Source organism: Apteryx rowi, unplaced genomic scaffold (genome assembly GCF_003343035.1).
Source record: "Apteryx rowi isolate R43461 unplaced genomic scaffold, aptRow1 scaffold_122, whole genome shotgun sequence".
In the NCBI taxonomy this organism is placed as follows: domain Eukaryota; kingdom Metazoa; phylum Chordata; class Aves; order Apterygiformes; family Apterygidae; genus Apteryx; species Apteryx rowi.
In genome coordinates this window covers 2,034,745-2,057,131 of record NW_020447442.1, presented here as the reverse complement: position 1 = coordinate 2,057,131, position 22,387 = coordinate 2,034,745, and the positions used below count along the sequence as shown (strand labels likewise).

The 22,387-nt window shown below is 37.8% G+C and overlaps 1 long non-coding RNA gene across 1 annotated transcript; it reads right to left on the bottom strand.

Annotated features, from left to right (window-relative positions):
• Nucleotides 1-16,503: 16,503 nt before the first annotated feature.
• Nucleotides 16,504-22,317, bottom strand: LOC112978402. The gene is made up of 2 exons (XR_003257880.1): nucleotides 22,056-22,317; nucleotides 16,504-16,707 (listed from the first exon to the last, which is right to left on the bottom strand). It is a non-coding gene; the product is annotated as an uncharacterized LOC112978402 (long non-coding RNA).
• Between the last annotated feature and the right edge of the window lie 70 nt (nucleotides 22,318-22,387).

The window sequence follows — 22,387 nt, the reverse complement described above, 5'->3', positions numbered from 1 at the left end:
CCATGAAGTATATGCAATAAAGCATTTGAGAAAATAGCTGCAAAGAAGCTGGAATCCAGTATGCAGTAGTGGGGGAGATATAACTCACAGATATATTTAGTTTACACCCCTGCAATAGCATCAAATATTTATGTAAGTTAAAAATGAGCATATAGCATTCTGTATTTGGTATTTGTATATTAATCAAAATCTAAAATAGAAAATTTGACTTTTTTTTTTTATTAATGTCCCTTTTCCTTGTAGCATGGTTCTGGTCAGCAAATTTACATTTCAAGTGTCTGTCAGCCAATCTTACAAAACAAAATATTTAAGTTTTAATTGTACAGTGGCCTCTCACTGTACTATTTGATTAGAATAAACTATTGCTGTCATTGTAATATGACCACAAGAGGGCATTTCATGATTTGCGAAACACCTGGTAGTGTCTGATTATTTTATTTTTCACTTTTATCACCTTTCCTTGTCTTTTCCTATTACACTTGGAATTTTTTATACTTCTTTATTAATTAAGTGGCATCCTTCTATAGGCAGATAATTTTCCAATAATTCCTGGGTCTAAACAAATAAAATGAAGGGTAGAAATTAAAGATGACCATCAAATTAAGCTATATTGCATTTATTTTTCACTTAGAAAAAGAAGCAAGGGCTGAGAAGCAAATGGATAAGGAGTAGGGGAAATGCTCATGGAACAAATAAGATGAAGAAATGGAGGAGACTGAATAAAAATCAAGCATGGAATAAGCAGAAATAAGTAAAACTGATGAATCTCACACACACACACACACACACACACACACACGCACACACACAAAAGACACTAGGGCGTGAATGCAATGTTGATTTTCCTTAACTATCATAAATGTCTTTGGATTGCCAGAGGCCATAACAGTAGGGCTGAAGCAGATAGGCGTAGGCATCAGCTTTACCTGGTAAATTTAAAACTTCTGCTCTCTGACCTCCCCTCCCAATTTCCTTTGAGCATGGGTTAGGAGTTGTGTTTCCCATGTAGATGTACAGAACTGTCTGATCAAATTGTATTTGACTGATCATTTCTCCTACATCCAAAGTGTTTATTCCCTTTTCTTGCTACAGCCTTCTATTCTTTTTGTCAAGGGGCATTTGCTTGGCTTAATCTGTTGGAAGATCTATTATTATTTTATCAATAAGCATATTATACTGTAGTGCACCCTTGCCACAGTAGTAGAGAAGATAGCTTTTTGCGCTTAAATATAAATATTACTATTGCTGACATCAATAGGAGTTACAATTTTGCAAACAAAGAACGTCATATGATATAACACACAGAAGTAAAATTGGGGCAGCTAGTCAGCATATTTATAACCTCATTTAATATGAGATTAATATTAATGCTGGCCGAGGGAGCCTATTCTGTCTCCTTACAGATGGGAAAATAGGCCGTTACACCTCTAATCTGTTAACTAAAGCTGATCAGAAGTACTTAGTTAATGGGTTCTTGATAAGGATCTCTTCTGAATTTCTCTCTTTCTCAGGGCACAGATTTAGTCCAGAACATAATGTTTGTTTTACCTGATATTAATTAGGGATGTTGCAATTTGCAGTAACAAATTGCTGTGTTCTCCCATCTCACTGAAAATCAAGAAGAAGCAAGAATGATCCTAGCTTTCCTATACCAATAAAACTTTTCAATAGTAAATATATTGTTACTCAGCATTATTCAGTATAAAAACAAGTTACCTTTAGGATCAACACTATTTTCTATTTCTTTTCCATCCACATATTCCTTTCTCTGTTGCTTCTTCTTCTACCATCACACCTCAGTCCTCTTATCTAGCTCTCAGTTATTTTCTACTTGTATTTCCCCTACTTTCCATCACTTAAAGGAGACAAGAGCCGGGGGGGGGGGGGGGGGGGGGGGGGGGGGAGGGAGGGAGAGGGAATCACAAGATTATCTTACTGAAATCTATGCTTGACAGCATATATTATGAAATCTATATCATAATGTATATGCATTCTTGCTAAATCAAGCTTTCATATTTAACTTGAACTGTAAAGTTTCCTAACATTTGAGGGCTTGACTTTGAAACCATAAGGTTATTTTAACATGTTTTGTTTTTAATTAATACTTAAGAGTCATATAGTTGGATGGACATGCATATATGCATATACATAGATATGACCCAGTCATCAAAATAATGAGCAAGAGATTCAGTTTTCAGTCACTCTTTGATACAGTTTGCAGCTTTGGGAGGAGAATACTGTGTCACTTCCCAATGTGTTTACACCTAAAATGTTACCCTTTCAATGACCAGGGCTAAACATTTCCCTCTTAGTGAACAAACACTTTCTGAATATACCATGTGGGCTATTTAAACAGTTCAACCTATGAATCTAAGCATTTGAAATCTCTAATTTAGACCATACATTTTGGGAGCAAGCATGAATATCTATAAGGATGGCATTCTATTCTTAACTGAGGTGTCTTTGAGCTATTGCTATATAAATGTTTTAAAACAAACAAGAACCTACTGTCTGTGCAAGCCTTTCCTACATCCTTCCTCGCATTGTGCTCAGTTCATTGGGAAAATTCTTGCCGTGAATGCTTGCCTGCCTATTAAATGTGAAAAACAGCATTTCAAGATTCTGTGTCCTGTATATAACTCCCTTCAAAGACAGAGCCAAGGAACTGCTTCTTTCATTGCTTACACAGAGGCATTTCAGGCTTCTCAGCAAGCATTCTGAATTGTCAGTTAGAAACCAGCCTTTGCCTTGCTGCAATCCAAGTCATCATATGCTCAGACGAAGAGAGGCTGTCAAAGGCCAATCCACTTTCTAACAGTCAACATCAGCTGTCATTAAGTCAGGCCTTAGCCTTGGTGTTTGAGCTATGTTGTGTCTGCTATCCTAGCTGTGAATGTGGGCCTCCCTTGTGTCTATGGCCTTGTGTGGAGAGTACTGGGCTGTTAGCTGAGCCTGGTTAGCATTACTGGGCTGTGCTCTTCTTGCTTGGGTATGGTGGGCCTGTACTCTTGTTGGTGAGAGCACTGCTCTGCTGTCACTCTTAGTTTGCCTTCACTTGTGTAGCAGCCTGCTCCTTCTGCTCCCTGACAGGCTGTCTTGCACCAAAATAGACTTAGGCTGCAGCTGTGATAGGAAGAAATGTTAGCTTTGTGCCCATTTGGTTCTTGGTTGCTTTGCTTGAAGAAGGCCTGTCTCATGCTAATATCTGATTGTGAATGGATAGTTTTAACACTTTACAAAGAGTAAAAATGGATAATTAAGCCTAGAGGATCTTTCAAGAGAAGGGAAGGAAGGGAAGTTGCATAGCAGAGAACACAATGACTTAGCATTTTCTATCCAAAATGAATTGGGAAAAGGAGCTTGTTCACATGTGTGCCTGTAGAAGGCAAGGAGTACCTGCTTACCATTGCTTCATGTGCAAGCCCCATGTGTTCTGTTTTACTTGTCTATACAAAGAATGTAGAATGCATGTCAATCACTTGCATAATTACACACCTAACAATGTAATCACTCATGTTACAAAAAAGTCTTTTTGTTGTAAACCACCAAGAAGTCAATGTAATATGTAAAGATTTATGTTGCTGTTCATCTGATAGGTTGAAATCACTGACCTAGAGATAAAAGCCTACAAAATTTTTAGTTCTTCGAGCCATTTAGTTGCTTTTTTGATTATGAGGGTATCTGTTTGTATGAATAAATACCAAAGAAAACAATTTCCTATTAAACCTACTTATTAGCAGTGGTTGAAGGAGTAGATTCTAAGGATTCTGTATCCTCCTCCTTATTCCTCCACTGATATTGTAAGCATTTTCTAACAATGCTTGGGTAATTCAAGAGTAGAAAGGATCATGACTTGTGTTCAAATGAATGTACAAATCCAAATTTCAGGAGCTGTTTTGCTGTTTTTCTAATATGAAACATGAAAACGGACATGGTATTTTCACTCCTAACAGTTCACTTTTACACTACTGAATACAATATAGTACGCAACAGATTTTTGTCAAATGCTGCTACATTTTATTTAAACAGCCTTTCTCTGTTTACATATGAATTGTGTTCCATTATTTTTCATTACTATCTTCATTGCCTTGAAGTTAAATAGCAAAAAGAGGAGTTCTATTTGTTTCAAATTTACTTTATCAGAAGTTTAATCTTTGTTTTTCACCTTTGAGATACAAGTTGTTTCTGCTGTAGTAAAATGCACATGCATATAGAAGCAAATACCTGAATCTTCTGCCAAAACTGAATGATGAGGCCACATTAAGAATTACTTTCTGCATAAGCTTAATTTACTGTCATAATGTGATAGTTATATCCAACATATTGCTGAACTAAGTTTAAGAAAAAAGCCTTCATGTACAAATCTTGAGATAACATCCTCCAGTGCTAAAATACTTTTAATACTACCTCACATAACTCACCTGAGTAATGTGCATTGGAGGTCACACTGCAATGAAGGCAGGTATTTTCTTGACTGACTTACTACTTTAAAGTAGGCATAGTGTAAACACCAATTCAATCAGCACATTTAGTTCTGTTTCAGAGACAAGTGTCAGTAATTGGTCTGTCTCATGTGCAGGCATCATAGTAAACCAAATCCCCATAGCTGTCAATCAGAATTCTTCACACAAATATGGATGTCCAGTGGCTCTGCATTTAAAATCCTCCAAGAACTGATGTAGTTTTTTCAGGCCAGAAGACTCTTGTAGTAATCTTATCAGACTTCGCCTAGCATGGACCACTGAATTTCATCAAGTGATTCCTCTGTAAAACCTATAGTTTCTAGTAGAGTGAGGGTATATCTCCTATGATGAGATTTTTGTCTTGATTTAAAGACTTCAAAGCAAGATGAATTCACCATATTCATAAAGATGTTGTTCCAACAGTTAACAAACCTCTCTACTAATATTCTGAGTCTAATTTCTGCCACAGTTATAGCTTTGCCTGGTAGATTGAAGAGCCCTCTTATCCTAAGATATCATATTTATACAGCCCAGGCAAGTCACCTATAATGCATTCACTCTCTTTTGTCACTCTGTGATAGTAACAACACTTACGTTGTATATTCCACTGTTTACACTTTCCACAATGAATTTTTGCCTCATGTGGGTTATGTTGTATAACTCTGAATCCTGTCAGTCACCACTTTCCAAAATAGTGCTCCTTGTTCCAGTAGTATATTCTGCATTCTTGGCTCCCATAGTTAGTCTCCTGTTCTGCTATATTAAACTCTTGAGTTCAAGAGGAGCTCTATAGCAGCAGATCCAGACAACTGTACAATTCTCCTGCCCCTATAACTCAGTATGTCACAATCTTTTTCTGTCATCTGTAACCTTCTTATAGTAGTGAATTTATATTTCTGTTTTATCCTAGGAACTCCATAGCTAAGATGCAAAGAATTTATCAACTTTAAAAATGAAGTAGATTGCAGTTAAATAGTCTAAGTAAGTCTCACTCTAATACTGCACAGCACAATTTACTGAGGCACTGCAAAATTACACAGTGATTTCTTCAATTCCTATTCCTTCTTACTCTTTTGCAACACTCACTTTTTTGCATGACATCTAATTAGGTCTCAGTTAAAAATAAATATTGCACTGTTTTACATATATTCTTGTTTAGTCTATCATCCTTTGAGATCTGCCTGTATTACCACTTCCCTGACCTACTTCTGTCAAGATGATCCAGGCTAGCATAAACATGTTTAACATGAATCCCTACAGTTGAACTAGATTAAGGAGAAAATACACGTGTGGCTTTGGTGGCAAATCTGAAGGGACGGTAGTCTCCTGCAGCATGGGGAAAGGGAGCTGCAAGCAGCAGCAGGCTGAAGTAGCCTTGACTCCAGCCTTGGTTCATTGCAGTTAAGCCTGCATCTCACTCTGCTGATTTAGATTTGGTCATATCATTTATGGGGATTACTTTATTCCAGTAGGTATATGCCAGATCAGGTGATGTAGCACTCTAACAACATAAAGCCATCATAAGGTATAGAGTTGGCACAAGCACTGTTGTGTTCTCTGGCCTAATCATGGTCAAATTTATACTGCCACATAGCTCAGCAGTTGTGTACAGATCAGACATTAATGAACAGCTCAAGATTTTATGCTGCCACAGAAATATTATTTCCGCCCTTTTGTATGCCAATGGCAAAAAAAAAAGCCAAAGGCTCTCCCCATGCCAAAGCCTGAGCAATAGGTAGGTTACTTATACTTCAGCCCATCGCTTATCTGGCAGTGGGAAATGTTTCCTGCTCAACAGTGAATATTCCAGCATTAAACTTACGATTTCTATAGGGCTAATTTGTGTTGTGGACTGGAGATTTTGCAGCACAATGTAAAAAATGAGAAACACTCAAGATGTATTGCATTTGTTATCCATGCTAATTTAAGGAATACTGAATTTATTGGATTGTTCACTCAATTGTTTGAGTATACAGTTCTGCCCTTAAATTTACTTGAACTGTCTTCAGAAACATGTGAATCTACAAAATTTAGCACTGAATTCTGCAATTATTAGAGGGTCTTATGTTCTAGATTTTGTCTGTTTCTGAATACTGAAAGGTATTGAGATAAAATTAATAGCAGGCAAATTTGTTGGAGAAATGTCTTCATAGTTTAATCAATCAAAATGGAACATTCCCTGACAGAGAGAGAAGACTTTTGGAATCATTTGGAATGTATAGCTAGACAAAAATGGTGAAAATGATGGTAGGGAATAATCCTTCACTAACAGGGTGGGGTGGGGGACAGGGGGTGGAGAGGGGCAGAACTAGACAATTAAATAGGTCTCTCTTTTCCCTGGTTTGTAAGGTAAAGACTGTAGTTTTTACTGAAAAGAACCCCTAGGGACAGAAGAGCTCCACAAAGATCTATCTGAGGATATCACCTAGAGAATGGACAGAGATTTTCATTCTTCATGTTCTGGAGGACACTAGTTCTAGAGATTTTGTCTCTTTTCTTCTGGCTGCCCCTGTATCTTGCGTGGCTCCTCAGTAAGGTTTCCTATGGTACAGAATGGCCTGTTTTACAGTGCTCCTCTTTCTCTTTGAATGTAAGGTAGGGAAGATCAGGCTCCTTCCCCAGCTTGTTCTTTCTCTTTTGTGATCTGTTCTCTCTACAGCTCCTAGAATAATAAGATCTGAAACAATACTGTAACAGGACTGTATGTGTTTCAGTGATATGCTTTGAACTAGCTCCTGGGCAAAGAATAACATAGTGTACCTCTTCCGCTGTTTCTCCAACAGCTATTACTGCAGCCTGCTATGCTCTTTAGGAAATCTAGTAGAAACATGACAAAACCCAAGACTGATAATTAAATGGAAAATTCTCTTGTGGAGTGAGGTAAATGGGGTACAGTCCTGAAAAAAAAATTCACAAAACCTTCCATTTACTTCCAATCAGAAGTCTCTCACATGAAATCAGAACAGATGGGATACTGTCAACTCCTGGGATATGTGTTGAACATTTTTAAGTGGTAGAATATTCACACAAGTGGTCTTTTTTTTCTCTCCCTTTCTCTCCCTCTCTCTTCCCCTCTGTTTCTTTCTGTCTCTCACCAAACTGGAAATAATTTTCTGAATCTCTGAATCCCTGCAGTCCAGTATTTTAGGCATCTTGGCTCCATTTTTTTCAATTAATAACCCATTTAGTCAGTAGTTCAATCCCATAATGGCAGGTTGCTTTGGACAGCTCTTCCCTCCCTCTTTCTCCTGTACTCTTCTGTTTTTTACACAGTACAAAAAGTAAAATGTGAAATACTGAAGAGAGAGCAGCAATCTACCACTGTGGGAGGTGAATCAAAGGGATTTGCTGAAGGTGAAACAGACCTGTAGCAGGAATGAATCCGTGCACTTCAGTGATGATGGCTGGAGTTATTTCCAGTAGAGTTTTTTCCCACATTACTTCTCCTTTGCTATTTAGCAGTTAGGGGGTAGCCAGCCTGTCAAAGACACAGCATCCTCTTTGGGTTGTTATGAAAACAGCAAATGTCATCACTGATTTTCCACTGGGAGTGAATGAAGGGTTCAGTAAACACAATGTTCCCACCAAAAGCAAACTTTATATTATGTTGGGAGGTAATTGCCATTCCCTTGCTCTCCTTCATCAGTTCACAGTGTATTAAATAGTAAAACTGGTAATCATTTACACAGCACCTTTCATCTTGTTGGATCTCAAATGCTTTACAGAAATCATTTCACCTACTGTTGAGCACAATAATCTTTAAAAGCATCCAGTAACATTATATATTAGTACAGGACAGGAATGGAACACTAAAAAAGTGCCATGTCCAAACTAAGCTAGAAGGTATTTATTTATATTTTGAGCAGATTTTAGCAGTGGGCAAAAATTTACAGCCTTGGAGAAACAAATCTTCTGAACAGCCCAACAGGACTGTCCTATCCCTGTGCTTCAAAGTTGCCCTAGAGACATCTACGCTTTGGAATCAAAAGCAGGTTCAAGCTTCATAATTCATGTTTTACTTCGGCTGCCAGTAAACTATCTCCTATTGTGTTTGTTTTTTCTCGTGTCTTCTTGATGATTCCAGTTAGGAAACTGTGTTGAAATAGACAACGATTCACTAATGATCAGTCATTTCATCAAGCATTATATGCAGAAACTTTGTACATAAAGTAAGAAGGCAGTATCTGCCCTAAATAAATTATAAGCATATAGATAAAGCAATGCTAGTAAAACAGTAGTTTGATACTTAAAGATAGAAGAGTAACAAAGTTTACAGCCAAAATCTTTAAGTACAGCATGGACATAATTGGGTACTAAACTCTGCCTTAAATGTAAAGGAACTACCACAAAAGAAGGTAATTACAAAGATAGGTTTACCTGCATAAGGTTCTATTTGATCATTATTCTTCTGGATTGTTTGTATCTTAGTAAAATTGAGTGTTGGCAACTGCAGAGAGATGGTGAAGAGGTAAAGATGGGAAATACAAACTACAAATGAATTAGCATTAGTGAAATTAAAAAGAGAAAAAGGAGAGAAAGGTTTAAGAACAAGGAAGAAAGAGCCCAGGCAACATGACATGACAGGCTCAAGAAATCATGTTATGTCCACAGAGCTAGTAAAGGAAGGAAAATAGTATTTCATATCAAAATAGATAAGCAGGGATATCCTGTCTGATATTTGGTCCCATTTAATTATTCCGTCTCTGATGTGGTGTCTTTAGAACTAGGTATCTGCTGTCAGAAGGATTTTTTTTAACAGTCACTTAAATTTTGCTACAGCTGAACTAGCTACTAAGGAAGTATTACTGTGCTATGTTACTCGAAGCTACCTAGGTCAAATCCCTGCTGCAAGCCTGAAGGATGTAAAATGTTTTGAAAAAAACCCCCACCTGCAGTATTGGGAACAGACTGGGTAGCAGCTGGCTACACTGGGACCTGGGAGGGATTCCACAAGGCTGCAAAACATCCTTCTGCTACAGGACAAGTATTAAAACTTCCCTCTTAAAACTGAAAAAAATCCTCATCAGTAACATGCTGACTACTAACAAAACACACCACTGTAAAAGTCTTTGAAATAAATAAATACAATAAATAAATATAATAAATATATTATCTGTATATTATTGTATTATAATTATAACTATTGTATTATGATTGTATTACAATATTGTATTATAAATAATATATTATTGTATAATATATTGTATTATTATACAAATACTATAAATAAATAAATAGTTTATTTCTTTGAAAGAAAAACAGTATCTTCAGTATGGGATTCTGGCTTAGTTTACACCAAGTAGTGTGCTGTGGTGCTGAAATTTAAAGCACTACTGCCATCTGCAGGGGTTTATTTTGATGGCATTTTCACACTTTATTGGTGAGCTTGTGGCAAACTAAATAATCTCTGGAAACTTGCCCATCCAGCAGCACCCTGTGACCAGTTATGTCAGATTCCATCACGATTGCTCTACTGTTCACGTCACCCTGACTTGGACCCAAAAAGGCCAAATGCATCCAAGGTGAAACTTCAAACAAGTCAAGGGGATACTGTGTGTATACTTGGCAATTTCATTACAAATGCCATTTTTTAGTTTATGTCCTTTCTGTGAGCTTATTTCTAGTACTACAAAATAGACTGCTATTAGCCCATTGTGAAAGCTTTGTAAATCTGATCAAAAAATGAATTTATTTGAACTTCTTCTCCATAAGGAGAGGTGTGAGTGCCTCTTAACAAGGAACAATCCTGTCCCCAGCTTGATGCTAGTCCTCTATGTGCTCATGAACTTGTATCCCACTCGTATATTTTAAAGAAAGTACATTAGGTAATAATGAATAAAGGAAGAATCCAGGTTAGGGAAGAGACAAAAATTACCTGGAATAGACAACTTAGTATTTGGTGGAGATACGTAGGCTAAAGGAGCTAACGTGGGCTCAGCTGTTACTGGTGGTGTAAGGAACTAGGTGCAACCTAGACTGTTTGCACCAAAAGCAATGGGGTATGTTGGCTGAGGAGTTAGGGCTGTGATCATGTGAAGACAAAGGTAAAGGTGAGGAACTGGACAGAAATGGATAAAGCTAGAATGACGTATGGGACTGAGCGGCAGGGCAGTTGATGGGGGAAAAAAGGGGAGTGGAATATTTGGTGCTGGAATTATGTATAAATTAATCATGGGGTTAGATGTAAACCCTTAGGATATTAGATGAAAAACTGTTTTTCTGACACAAACAGAGGCAATTTGACCTGATCAAACTCAGTAGCCACAATTCAGGAATATAAAATGTAACATTGTGAGCTAAAGACACTAGATGAAGAGTCATAAAGTCCTTCATGCTCTGGGATTACAAAGCTCTGTACAATTTGTTTCAGAGATGTTCCAGGGATTTATTATTGAATGAAAAATAGTGAGATCAAATATCAGGACTGATATGAGTTTCAGATATAATCCCACTATGCCTGAGTTCTAAAGGTGAAATAAAAGAGATGGAACAAATACAGTCCTGCTTTTGCAGAGACTAAGAAAACTTCTAGCCTTCTTTTCATGTGAAAGTACTGGATGCTGAGGTCCCATTTTTCCTAGCTTGAACAACAGCACTGAAGAAAAATAGATAAACTACTGACTCCACCTAGGTTCTGACTTATCTTTGGCATCTAACAGATTGATTTGCTTCTGACTGGAAGAGTTCAGTTTCAGGTCAATTTCTGTCTCTTAGCAATATATCTGACAGGGTTCTTTCTCTATCCTACCTTCAGTGCAAGATCACTTTCACAAATGAGATAATTAAATATTTATATATTTAATAGGCAGAAAATGATTTTTCTTTGTATGAACTGAAGGTATGGTTAGGAAGCAATTCTAACCTTCGGATTTGATTTATTTGGTAACTGTGTTTTGCTTCTCAGAAAGCTTAATTTTATTAACAGCAGCTTGCAATTGTGACAAACTTTAGCTATAAAAGTATTTGAAGCTAAAAAGCATTAGCAACCAGTGTTGAAATATAACTTCCAGCTTTATTTTTTGTGATAAAATCATTAGACACAGCAGCCTTTAACCCGCTGAACAAAAATTTGAATCATAACAAACTTCAGAATCCTTCTCACTTTACTGGGAATATGGGCAGTAGGGCTCCCAAATGACTGAATTAAGTCTAACAGTGTCATTGTGCCCTCATCCCTAAGAATGCACAAGTTCTCCATAAACTGTTACTTGTGTCCAAAGTAGTACTGGTGGGCCAGTTTTTCTCTACTAGTTAAAAGTGAGCACAGCATTGGTGAAAACATTTTTCTGCTTACAGCTGTGTTTGTTCAGACACCTACTTCCTGAATTTGCAGGCAAAAGTGGATATGCTGAAATTGTACTCAGAACACCAGAAGAAGTGTCTGAAAAAAAGGGTGTATACACATACACATGTATATATAGAGCGAGAGTATTTGTGTTGATCCTGCAGTCAGCTTATATACTCAGCCCCCACTGCATAAAGACAGGTGAAGTTAATTCCCAAGTGAGAATAAAAACCACCACTAAAATACAGCTGAAATACAACTTCCATTTCTCAGATGGAACATGGGAATGTTGAGAAATGGTACATACTGGTACAAATGACAAAGAATCATTCTTCAGTCAAATGACATTTCTGGAAAATGGAGAGACAAATCACAGAAACTGCCTTACTGGTTATATAAAACAAAAGGAAATCATTAGTAATTCTTGGCCAAGAATTCATACCACAGTTTTACATCTCATCTAGATGTATGGTCTCCTACTTCCAGCAGATAGTGCCCTCTACACAAAAGCTGTACATTGATTTTGTCTTTATTTGAGGGTATAAATGGTCCTTATCAGAGCATCTAAAGCAATACTCAGAGGTTTCTTCAAAACTTAAGTACTTACTTATGCTAGTACTACTACAGAAGGAGAAAAAACTTTTTCTTGCTCTGGAGATCTTGGAATAAGAAGAGCTGTGAAAGTCAGGGACTAGTTCCACTTGCTAGTCCTCTATTGACTACCTTACCTTATACGTTTCCATGACATCAACATCTGTGCTGTTTAAATATAGATAATGGGATGGAGAAGTTAGAAAAAAACAGAGACCAGGAAAGAGCTGTGAGAGAATGTTGCTGTTTGCAGTTTGCCACATATACCTTGGTTTGAGTAGCTGCCATTCCTCTCTTGGTGGTAAGATTGTCTCTAAAGATTCTATTTTTACCCTCTCCAGAGCAACTCTGCAGTTTAGTTTGGTTTTATAACCTAGACTGACCTGCAAGACTTTTGTTCTTAGCTAACTAATACATTCTGACATACAGAGCCAGAACTCTATGTTAGCAAAGACTTTTTTCATGCTATTGCGACCTTGGGATCATACTCTTACTCAATCATTGGAAATCTCTAAGAAATCACTGTGTCCACTAGGAAACAATGACTGGAGCAGAACGCTAGAAGCAAAGAAAGAGAGAAATCTTGGTCCTCTCTGTATCATGCTCATACATGGCTTTTGACTCCTCAAATTCCCTGCCACTTTCTGAGTAGCATGAGAGCCCATTGTTCCTAACCGTGCCTGGTTCTATATCCTAACTTCTGCTTTTTCTGTGAGTTTTGCCAACTTCTTTTTTTTGCAGTACACATCACCTACTGTGAACCTTGGAAAATTATTAGATATTTTAATAGGGCTTTAGGAATCAAAGTGTTCTTGCTACTTGATATGAATAATTAGTCAAATTCAGGGCCTTCCCAGGTGGTTTTTTTTTTTTTTGAAGCAATACAGGATATTAATAAGAACATACAAAAAGCTTTGCTTCCCTTAATATAACTGTAAGGAAAAAGCAGTAAATACAAGCAAGCTTTTCTAGGCCGTACTTTAAAACAAATAAGGTTTTGCAGAGTTTTCATCATCGTAACTGAAGTGCCATTTAATTGCTCTTTCATTCAGCCTGGACAAGAGATGACTGGCATACACAGCAGATCATCTGGAATGGCTATCAGACACCACAGCCCTCCAGTATGTGGTCCAGTACAACCACATGGAGATGAAGCAGCAGCAAAGCCTGCGAATCCTGGGATTAAAGAGTCTGGGGAAGCCAATCAAAAGTGAGATGTCCAGGAGTACTGCTGTCGCATCTGTTGGTGTCCAGAGCCCTGAATACATCTGAACTACGACAACTGGGAAATTCAAAGAAACTCAGTGTTTCCATTGGGTTATAACAGTCATCAGGAACCTGTGAAGAGGGAGAGACCTCTCTGTATTGGGTTCTGTGGCAATTAACATCAGCAACAACCTTTCTCTGTTACTTGGGCTGGCCTTTTCTACAGACTCAATAGAGATTCATGAATGTACAGTATAGAACCACCTGAATTTATAGACAACCATATAAAAATATAACTGATTTCTATAATATTCTTTCTCTTGGGAAGTTCACAAAACAGACTTGCCAATAATATTGCTAGAGCAGATTTATATTGAAATCAGGCTCTATTTCTGCCTATCTGCTGATTTAAACTGCTGCTGCTACTGCAGTTGTCACTGACTTCCCCACAAGCTTGGAAAAACAACTGCCAGCTGGAATGCAGCAGGCTTATCCACCACTATCTCATGATAAGTTTTCTTTTATTCCTTGTCATAGCCCCACATAGTTACTTGCTGCTTAATGAGTTGTTCCTAAACATACTGTTAAAAGGAGTTGGAAGGAACTGAAAGGTCTCATTGCTTCAGCTGATATTGTGGCAGAGGAATATTTTCAGCAGTTTACCACCATTGACAATGTCTAGAACATATGCCATTTTTTAGGTATTTTTGAGGCCAGGCTTAAAATACAAACACTGTAAACATAGATCCTGATTCCAAATTTCAGCCAATCAAGATCAGCCTCTTCCAAGAACTAAACTATAGAAAGTTACACTAAGTCCACGTTAAAAAGTTCAGTTTAACTATATATAAAATATACATAGTTTACAGACTTTATAAATTGCATTATAATTGTGACATTATAAAAGACATATGAAATAAATTTATGCTCATATTCTTTTTCTCCACAGGTCCTTCTGCTCTTGAGATGATACAGGGTTATGCAGTGGAGGATAACTATATGTGGAACAGTGTACCTCACTTGTTAGAGAAAATGGAAAGCAGACAGTGATGGAAATAGGAGGTTGAAGGAAAAGATAGTCTTAAAGATCTGGATAGTTAAACATTACTCCGGAGAAATGGATTTAAACCCAGTTCTTGCCAAAAAGTTACCAAGCAGTACTCACCAGTTACTTAAAACAGGGATGGTTAACTTCTTTATGCTTGGGAGACATTTTTGCTCCAAGATAGTGACTTACAGCTAACAAAATTAATTGAATGAGTACACAATCAGATCTTCACTAGCCACAGTAGCAAATATTTAGGACGCCCTGGGTATTCTAGGTACTACAGGATATACTAATGAACATGTTGTAAGGCTACCTGAGTGGATTTACACAGAGCTAGCTGAGTTCTATTGCTAGCTGAGCTGTATCTGGGCTTTTCAGCTTAGCCTAAAAGTGCCTGCACTGCTGAGGTGGCCATAGCTGTGTTTGCATGGCACTGTATCTAGGCTAATAAACCCTGTAGGCCTAAGCTGGCTCTTCATGGAGTCTGTTCTGGTGTCTCTGCATCCACAGCGTGGTTAATTGCAACCCAGATAAATCATCCATAGACAATTAACAACTGACTGCACGTCTAGTCCAAGGATACTCAATTTGCTCCTCTACCCATGTCCTGTTTCCCAGACCCCTCATTCTTCTATGCTCTGTCTGCTGCACCACTGCCCTCCACTTGACTCCATATTTTCTACTTCCTATATAAATTAACAAGAGCTCTTTGTTCAACCCTTTACACACCTTCTATTAGACAAGTTTGCGAATATAAAGTTCAGGGTTAGGTATCTCATTCTTCATCTGCAGAATCTGCTCAAGCCTTTCATTGTGTTATTTAATATCTGTAATACAATTAAAGCACCATCCATTTTACAAGTCAGCAGTCAGGAGAATCTCAAAGTGCTAAGTGTTTTGTTTAACTAAAGACAATTGTTCTATGCTTGGCATTAAAGTTTTTACCAGAATCAACAGGAACACAATACAAGTCAGGTCAGAGAATCCACACGTTTGGGGAACCTTAGTTCTATTTTTCAAGACTTCAGACTATTTAGTGATCATTTTCTTTTAAAAATCTAACAGTCATATTTTTACTATCCATGTAGTTTTGTACAGGCTGTCCAGGGAAAAATAAAACTCTCTCCAGTCTCCGGAGCTGGAAAGAACAATCTATTTCAAGCAGGAATAGTTGCTTCATCATGTTAGGTAGATTTCCCAGCTCTTCAACTGGTAAAATAGTATCATGTATTGGTTATTTACAACATTACTTTCAAATGCAAATAACAATGTCTGCAGCTGAAAAGCGGTTCCAGCTCTGAAATCATTTACCACTTTCCAGTCAACAAAAACAAGCACGCTTTTCAGTAAATTTAAACGGTTATGTCATAGGGCTAGATAAATGAACTTGGGATAGTTTCCAGTACACAGATGCTAACATTCAGATACTGGTGTCTGATAAAACCTGTATTTTTTTCAGCAAAACTCAAGCCAATTCCATCAGCCACATCCACAGCAAAAACAAAATGAACATACAGCAGCTCTTTATTAACCTACATCACTGATGACCAATTTTTCCACCAAGATGGGCCTCCGAGCTCGTGCCTGTGGCCCCGCTCTGCTCCACCATGTGACCAAACTTGCTGTACATGTAGTATGTCCATTGCTTTTTCTACATGCCATCATTACTATGCACACTGCACAAGTTATTAACAAGGAAATTTGAGTTGTATTACTTTTTTGTGTTGCAACCATGGTATCTTAGCAATATATTGCAATTTGAATATATATTTATTTTAGTAAGTGTTAAGTATTTATTTATCTGTCACCGACTTTGGAACCAGAAGATGATCTACAGTTCTAAAAAATGAAGCTACTAAAAAACGAAACTATTATTAGAAACCATATAAATACATACATAAATGCCCAACTTAACACAATACATTCTTAGGTTTAATAGTGGTTGATTGTTATCATTAGAAAGAATACAAAAACAATCTTACATCTCAAGGGCATCTTTTCATCAAAGGATCCCAAATGGCTTCACTGAATAAGTAGACTTCACTGGAATGAAGACATCTCTGTGGTCTATTGTGACAATTGCTTCCTAGCCCACAGGAATTTTTCACAATAGTCTAGAAAAATGAAGTGAAGAAACAGGCTGTACTCAACTGAAACTGTTGAAACTGCAGGGAGAATCTAGGTCAGCAAAATGCGATTACTAGAGCTGAGTGAGCAATGTAAAAAATTCCACTAATACTCATTTGAATTCAAAAACAATCAAGCTTGACTTTCACTTGCAAAAATGAATTCAAATATGAAAGCTTAAATAGTTCCCAAAATATATATTTGAACTTGATTATTCACACTTAATATTCTAAATGGGAAATGTGTTGGTAAGCTGCACAAGTCATTCAATTAGGATACAGAAACTGTACCACATAAGTGCCTAACCAACACTGAATTAATATTAAAGTTTGAATAATGAATATCCACAGCAAATTGTTCACAAGAGATTCATAGGGTGAAAACATTTTCCAAATAAATTAAGAACTTCGTACAATAAATCAATGTGACAATTTTCTCAGCACTTGCGAACAGAAGAAAGAAAAGAAGGTACTGAATACGTTAGCCATCAGAAATAGCCTCACATTTTGTGATTACTAACTAGATTAGCAAGAGTAACAACCAAATTCTCACAAAAAGCATCATGGAATTAAGTATCAACAGCTCACTTGTATGGCTGATTTAAATGGAAATTTTAGCTGAACTAAAAATTGCTATAAAATGTAAGTCTATCTCATTTTATACACTTGACTAGCACCCACTACTACTATATTGGGACAGCACAGACAAAAATACTATTCTAGGGACAGAAGAACTGCATATCCTGTGAGGGAGGTACTGTTTTCTTCTGTTTTGAAAAGTACTTGGACACTATTATGACAATTAAAACAGATTTTCTCACAATATGGTCGAGGTAAAATTCTTTATTGGGTGAAATCTAGGTGTAGGACAGCCTAAAAGAGACTGTTAGCAACAGAATCAGGTACAGACTTCATATCTAAGCAAACTAAGAGTACTTTTGGTTTTGTAAAGGTACTTACTGRTAATTATATTTTAATATTAAGAGTATAAAATAAAAGATTATGGGGCAATATTGGTGCGTTTCGACAGGCTTATTATTACTCTTCTTTCATTTACATTACATTTTACAAACACATCTCACAAAAAACAAACAGAATGATGTATACTCATTTCCCAAGTATATTTAGTGTATCATGCACACATCCAACACACATAGACACAGGAAAGAAATGTTACTAGAAGTTACAATCTCTGGAACACTTTGGACTGGAGTGTTGCCTATCACCTAAGATTTGTGTGTTGCTTAGGGGAAAAAAAGAATTCCAGATTTGTGTTAAAGATTGCAAATGTTTTGGCTAAAAATAGTAATACTGAAGAAAAGCTGCTTCCACATGTCTTCTTCTGGAATCAAGTCAAAGAGCAGCCTGAATCTTACTATTTCAAATGTGATTAGTGTCACATCTGTCAAATTATCTTGCCCATTGCTTTACTGTGAAAAGAGGGAGGATTAAAAACAGATTGAACTTAATGAGCTACTTATTTTGGTTTTAAAATAAAATATATCGATAATTTTACTGCTGGTGAAAACTGAAACTGGGTATCATACAGAAAGGAATATTTTAAGCTCCATTGTACTTCTGCATTCTAACCAGCAGTTTTTTTAGTTGTGAGTGTTTAAAAAGATTATATTTAAAGGCTTAAATGTAAACTGTAGCATCCATTCTTTCTCACTTTGGGACATTTGACATTATCCTTTCTGTTAATGAATCTTAAAACAAACCTGAAGTAACCTCCGCTCTTTCTATCCTAAGCTCCTGAAGCCCCTTGCAACTGTGCTACTCCAGTACTCTTCCTTGTGTATATCTGCCACAGTGCTTCAGACCTCAACTGCTGCCTTTCTGCTAGCAAAGTTCTGATCTCTCCTTTCTTGCTTGCCAATGCTCCTCTGTTTCTTCTATCCCTATTTATTGCAGAATGGTTATTTTAGTCATATTACATAATCTAATAATATATCTCAATCCTAACTTTCAAAACCTTACCTTATTCAAGTCTGGGGGTCCCATACAGCTTTGCTCATTCATGTAAACAGCTTTCTCCTTTTATTCCTATTACATAATACAATCCTGAGTTTCCTGTCAAAATGCAGTGTTGAATTTGGGTTTCTACAGATCAAGCCCGCCAGTTATCCCCAGCTTAATACTTTCACTCCATTGGCCTATGTCCTCATTACTTTTTACCTTAAGTCGTAATTCGCAGCCATGCTAAAAGTACACCTAAATACGTCAGGAAATCTAATTACCAACATTCATACATACATTTCACTAGTGGATCTATCCAAGGTAGTCAAGGATTATATAAGGCAATGAAGAACCAGTTTTGTGAAATTTAGAAGCTGAGGGGTTTGAAGCATTTTGCACTATTTTCTACTAGAAAATTATTTCTGAATTTCCATAATAAAATGTTAATGCATCTTCCTAAAATGCATAAGATTCATAACTCCTTTTGGCTAAATCCATGATATAAGCCTCTGCAAAACTGCTGTATACAAGAACAATTAAATATATTGCAAATGGAAACTTAAAAGTCAACAGAAAATAATTACAAACATGAATCTCCCTGTACGCATTTTCTCTCCCTGATTGCAACCTAAAAGACTGTGCACAGGTGAATATGTCCGGATTCAATCATTAAAAACCCATAACACTAGGGTATAGAACAATAATCCAGGCTGCAATGGAATACAGGTCATATGAAATAGCTACAGATTAAGAACAGTAGGATAGACTAAACTCTGGAAGACAGCTGTATAATAGAAGGATACAGCATGCACAGACAGATCAAGGCAAAGGAATAGAAAGAAAAGCAAAAGCTTCTGCCATCAACTGGCTTGACATAGGAGAGTCAAAAGAAATAAGGCTGATAGCACAAAACGCTAGCAGGACAAGAAGGCAGCAAAACCACGGAAGCAAATCCCGATTAACAGCAACTATACAAATGGGAAATTGGTTCCAAAATATCAGCCTATCTAAAGAACTGCTTCAAGAGTGATATATGTATTAGTAACTCCTGAATCCAGCACACCAAAGATTTGAAGAAAGGACACAAAAAAATACAGAATGATGTCAGTTTACATTAAATGTAGAGTGGGAAGCATGAGTCACAAGAAGAAAGGGTCTGGAACAGAAGCCACAAAGCATGTGTGAAGATGGGTCAAATGCAGCTGCATCATCCTTGCAAATAATTTAATAAAGCACCTATTTGGTTTTAGGAAGAGGGAACATTACTGAATGGTTACTCATGCTACACTGCCCCTCCAAGGCCATTGGGTCTTCAGCAAAGTCAGAAGGTGTAAACTGACATACACACACCTATTACTGGAGCGAGAAAGAGCCTAGTTATACTGCCCTCACATTGAGGGAATACAGTAAGATGAAAAGAAAGGAAAGAAAAAGAGTCATGAGAAAATCAAGAGATGTTGCTAAAAGAGTTTTCTGGTTAATGACTATAATTCCAAGACAGGAAAAGAGGATTTATAGTATGGAAAGGAATATGAGAGTAATTACAAGCAGGAACAACTACTTGCAGCATAACCCTCCCTGCTATCAGACACCCTTACATTTTGTGTGTGCTTAGATAGCAATTTCCTTGCATCCGCGACCACACAGAACATTAGTCCAATATAATACAAATGTTAAATCTGCAACGACAATAATTAACTTTTAATTTAAGGTTTTTAGTTGTGTTTTGTTTCCAGGAGAGAAAGAAAGAGGAAGAAACAATGAGGAAGAAACAGAATGGGTTGTAGAAAAATACACGTAAAAATAACAAACAGAAAAATCTATGGGGAAGGGTGGGGAAACTGTTGTGAGCATGCTCAGTGGCCACCTCTGCTTCTATACAAGAGGCTACCTTTAAAGCAAACCATGCACTGTATTTGCTGCTGAGAAGAATGGCTGTGAACAGGTGGAGTGCAGCCACTGTATGACAAAAGACTAAAATGCCTTTGCTCTGAGGACTGCTCCTCGTAGTTTGTGTTCCCTTTGACAGACTACTAACTATTTATTGAGCTAAACATAATCCCTTCATCACAGGCTGCTGAGATACATGTAGCTAGCTGGTGACTCCACAACCACCATTTGCTGCTAGCAAGACTGTTTTTCTTCACAGGTATTTGGAGGGCAGCATAGGGCTGCCATTCCCTGCCTCAGGAGTTACTCCTGCATTCCCAGTGCTTTAGGGGACTGAAGCAGGCAGAGCCTGGTGGAGCTCACATGTTAAGTCTCAAGACAGGGTACACGGTTTAGCAGTCTTAAAAATTAACTATCTCCTTTTCTGCCTAAAGCAAATGTAAAAATGCTGGCCTGTGCTTCACACTGAGGTTCAAGAGAAATGGAATTACAGTTATTCCTACTGTTACCTAAGCACTCTCCTAAATTGTAATAGGACTCTCTGAAGTCATTTGCAGATGATTTTGCAGTTCCCCGCTAGTAACTGCATTGCTTGTTGCCTGGTTACCTTGTGACCCAGCTGCAGAGCCATCCTAAGCCACCTTACTGCCCAAGGGGCAGCAACATCCCCAGGACCATTTGTTCCCTGTTCTCAGGGCCCTGAGGCTTTAGTTACCCTGACCAGCATCACTTGGGGCCCACACCCAAGCTCTCTGCTGATAGGCCCAGAAGCCCTATTTAAGCTCTAAGTGGGCCTTCACTCTCCGTTTAAGCTACATGGTAGATATACTTGTTTCTAGTGCTATCATAGCTATGCCTGTGCTTTGCTACAACCCTGTTTATCCTGACCTGTGGGTTGACTTCCCAGCTTGACCTGGGACCTGCTTCATTATTGTGGACTTGCCTGGTGATTGCTGGACTGGGTTTGACCCTGGTTATGGCCACTGTACCTGTCTTGGTTTTCTGATTTGCATCCCTGGCTTGACCGTGGACCTCCCTCATCATCATGATGATCATCATGCCTGATGATCTCTGATGATCAGGCTCTCTGTTGAGCCTGACTATCCCCAGGTCTGCTCTGTTTGCCTTGCTCAGGTACTGTGGGGCTGGGGCCTGGGTGGTGAGGCCACTGCCCTACCAGCTTTGTTATCACTGCTGTCTCCCTGTCCTTTAGGGAGCAGGCAGTCCTTGCTGCTCCCTGACACCCATCTCTCCCTTTCAGCAGCATAGCACTGCCCCCTGCTGCCTCTGCAGCCAGCTCGGACAGCTGATCCAGTGTAAACACTTCTCTGCATAGACGGAGCGTCAGGACCTTAAGTAATCTACAAATTATAGTTAGTAACAAAAACAAGTGGAGGAAAAATGAGCCTTAAGCAGCATCTCAGAATCTATAGCCTCAAGTAAATGCATTTAGTAGTTAAATATGAAAGTCTAGAGTTAAAGCTTACCGGTATATGTTCCTCCTTGTGCTATCTTCACAGCATATAACCTTCGGTAAGACAAAGCGCCACAAGAGAATTTTCCAATAGAGGAGTTGAACATTTTCTCCAAGGCAGAGGAACATTGTTTCTAGGGCACTAACCAGGATATATATTTTTAGCTAGGAGAGTTAGTAGCTTTAAAAGTTCTCACTTGATACTGCTTTTTCTAACTATTTGAGCATGAAAAGTCTGCCATGTGCAGTGCTGACATATTGGAGAGATGAATCAGCCAAAGCAGCTGGCTCCAGTTACAGCTATCAAGGCAACACACATTTGTATTTCAAAGTCTGAATCCTGTA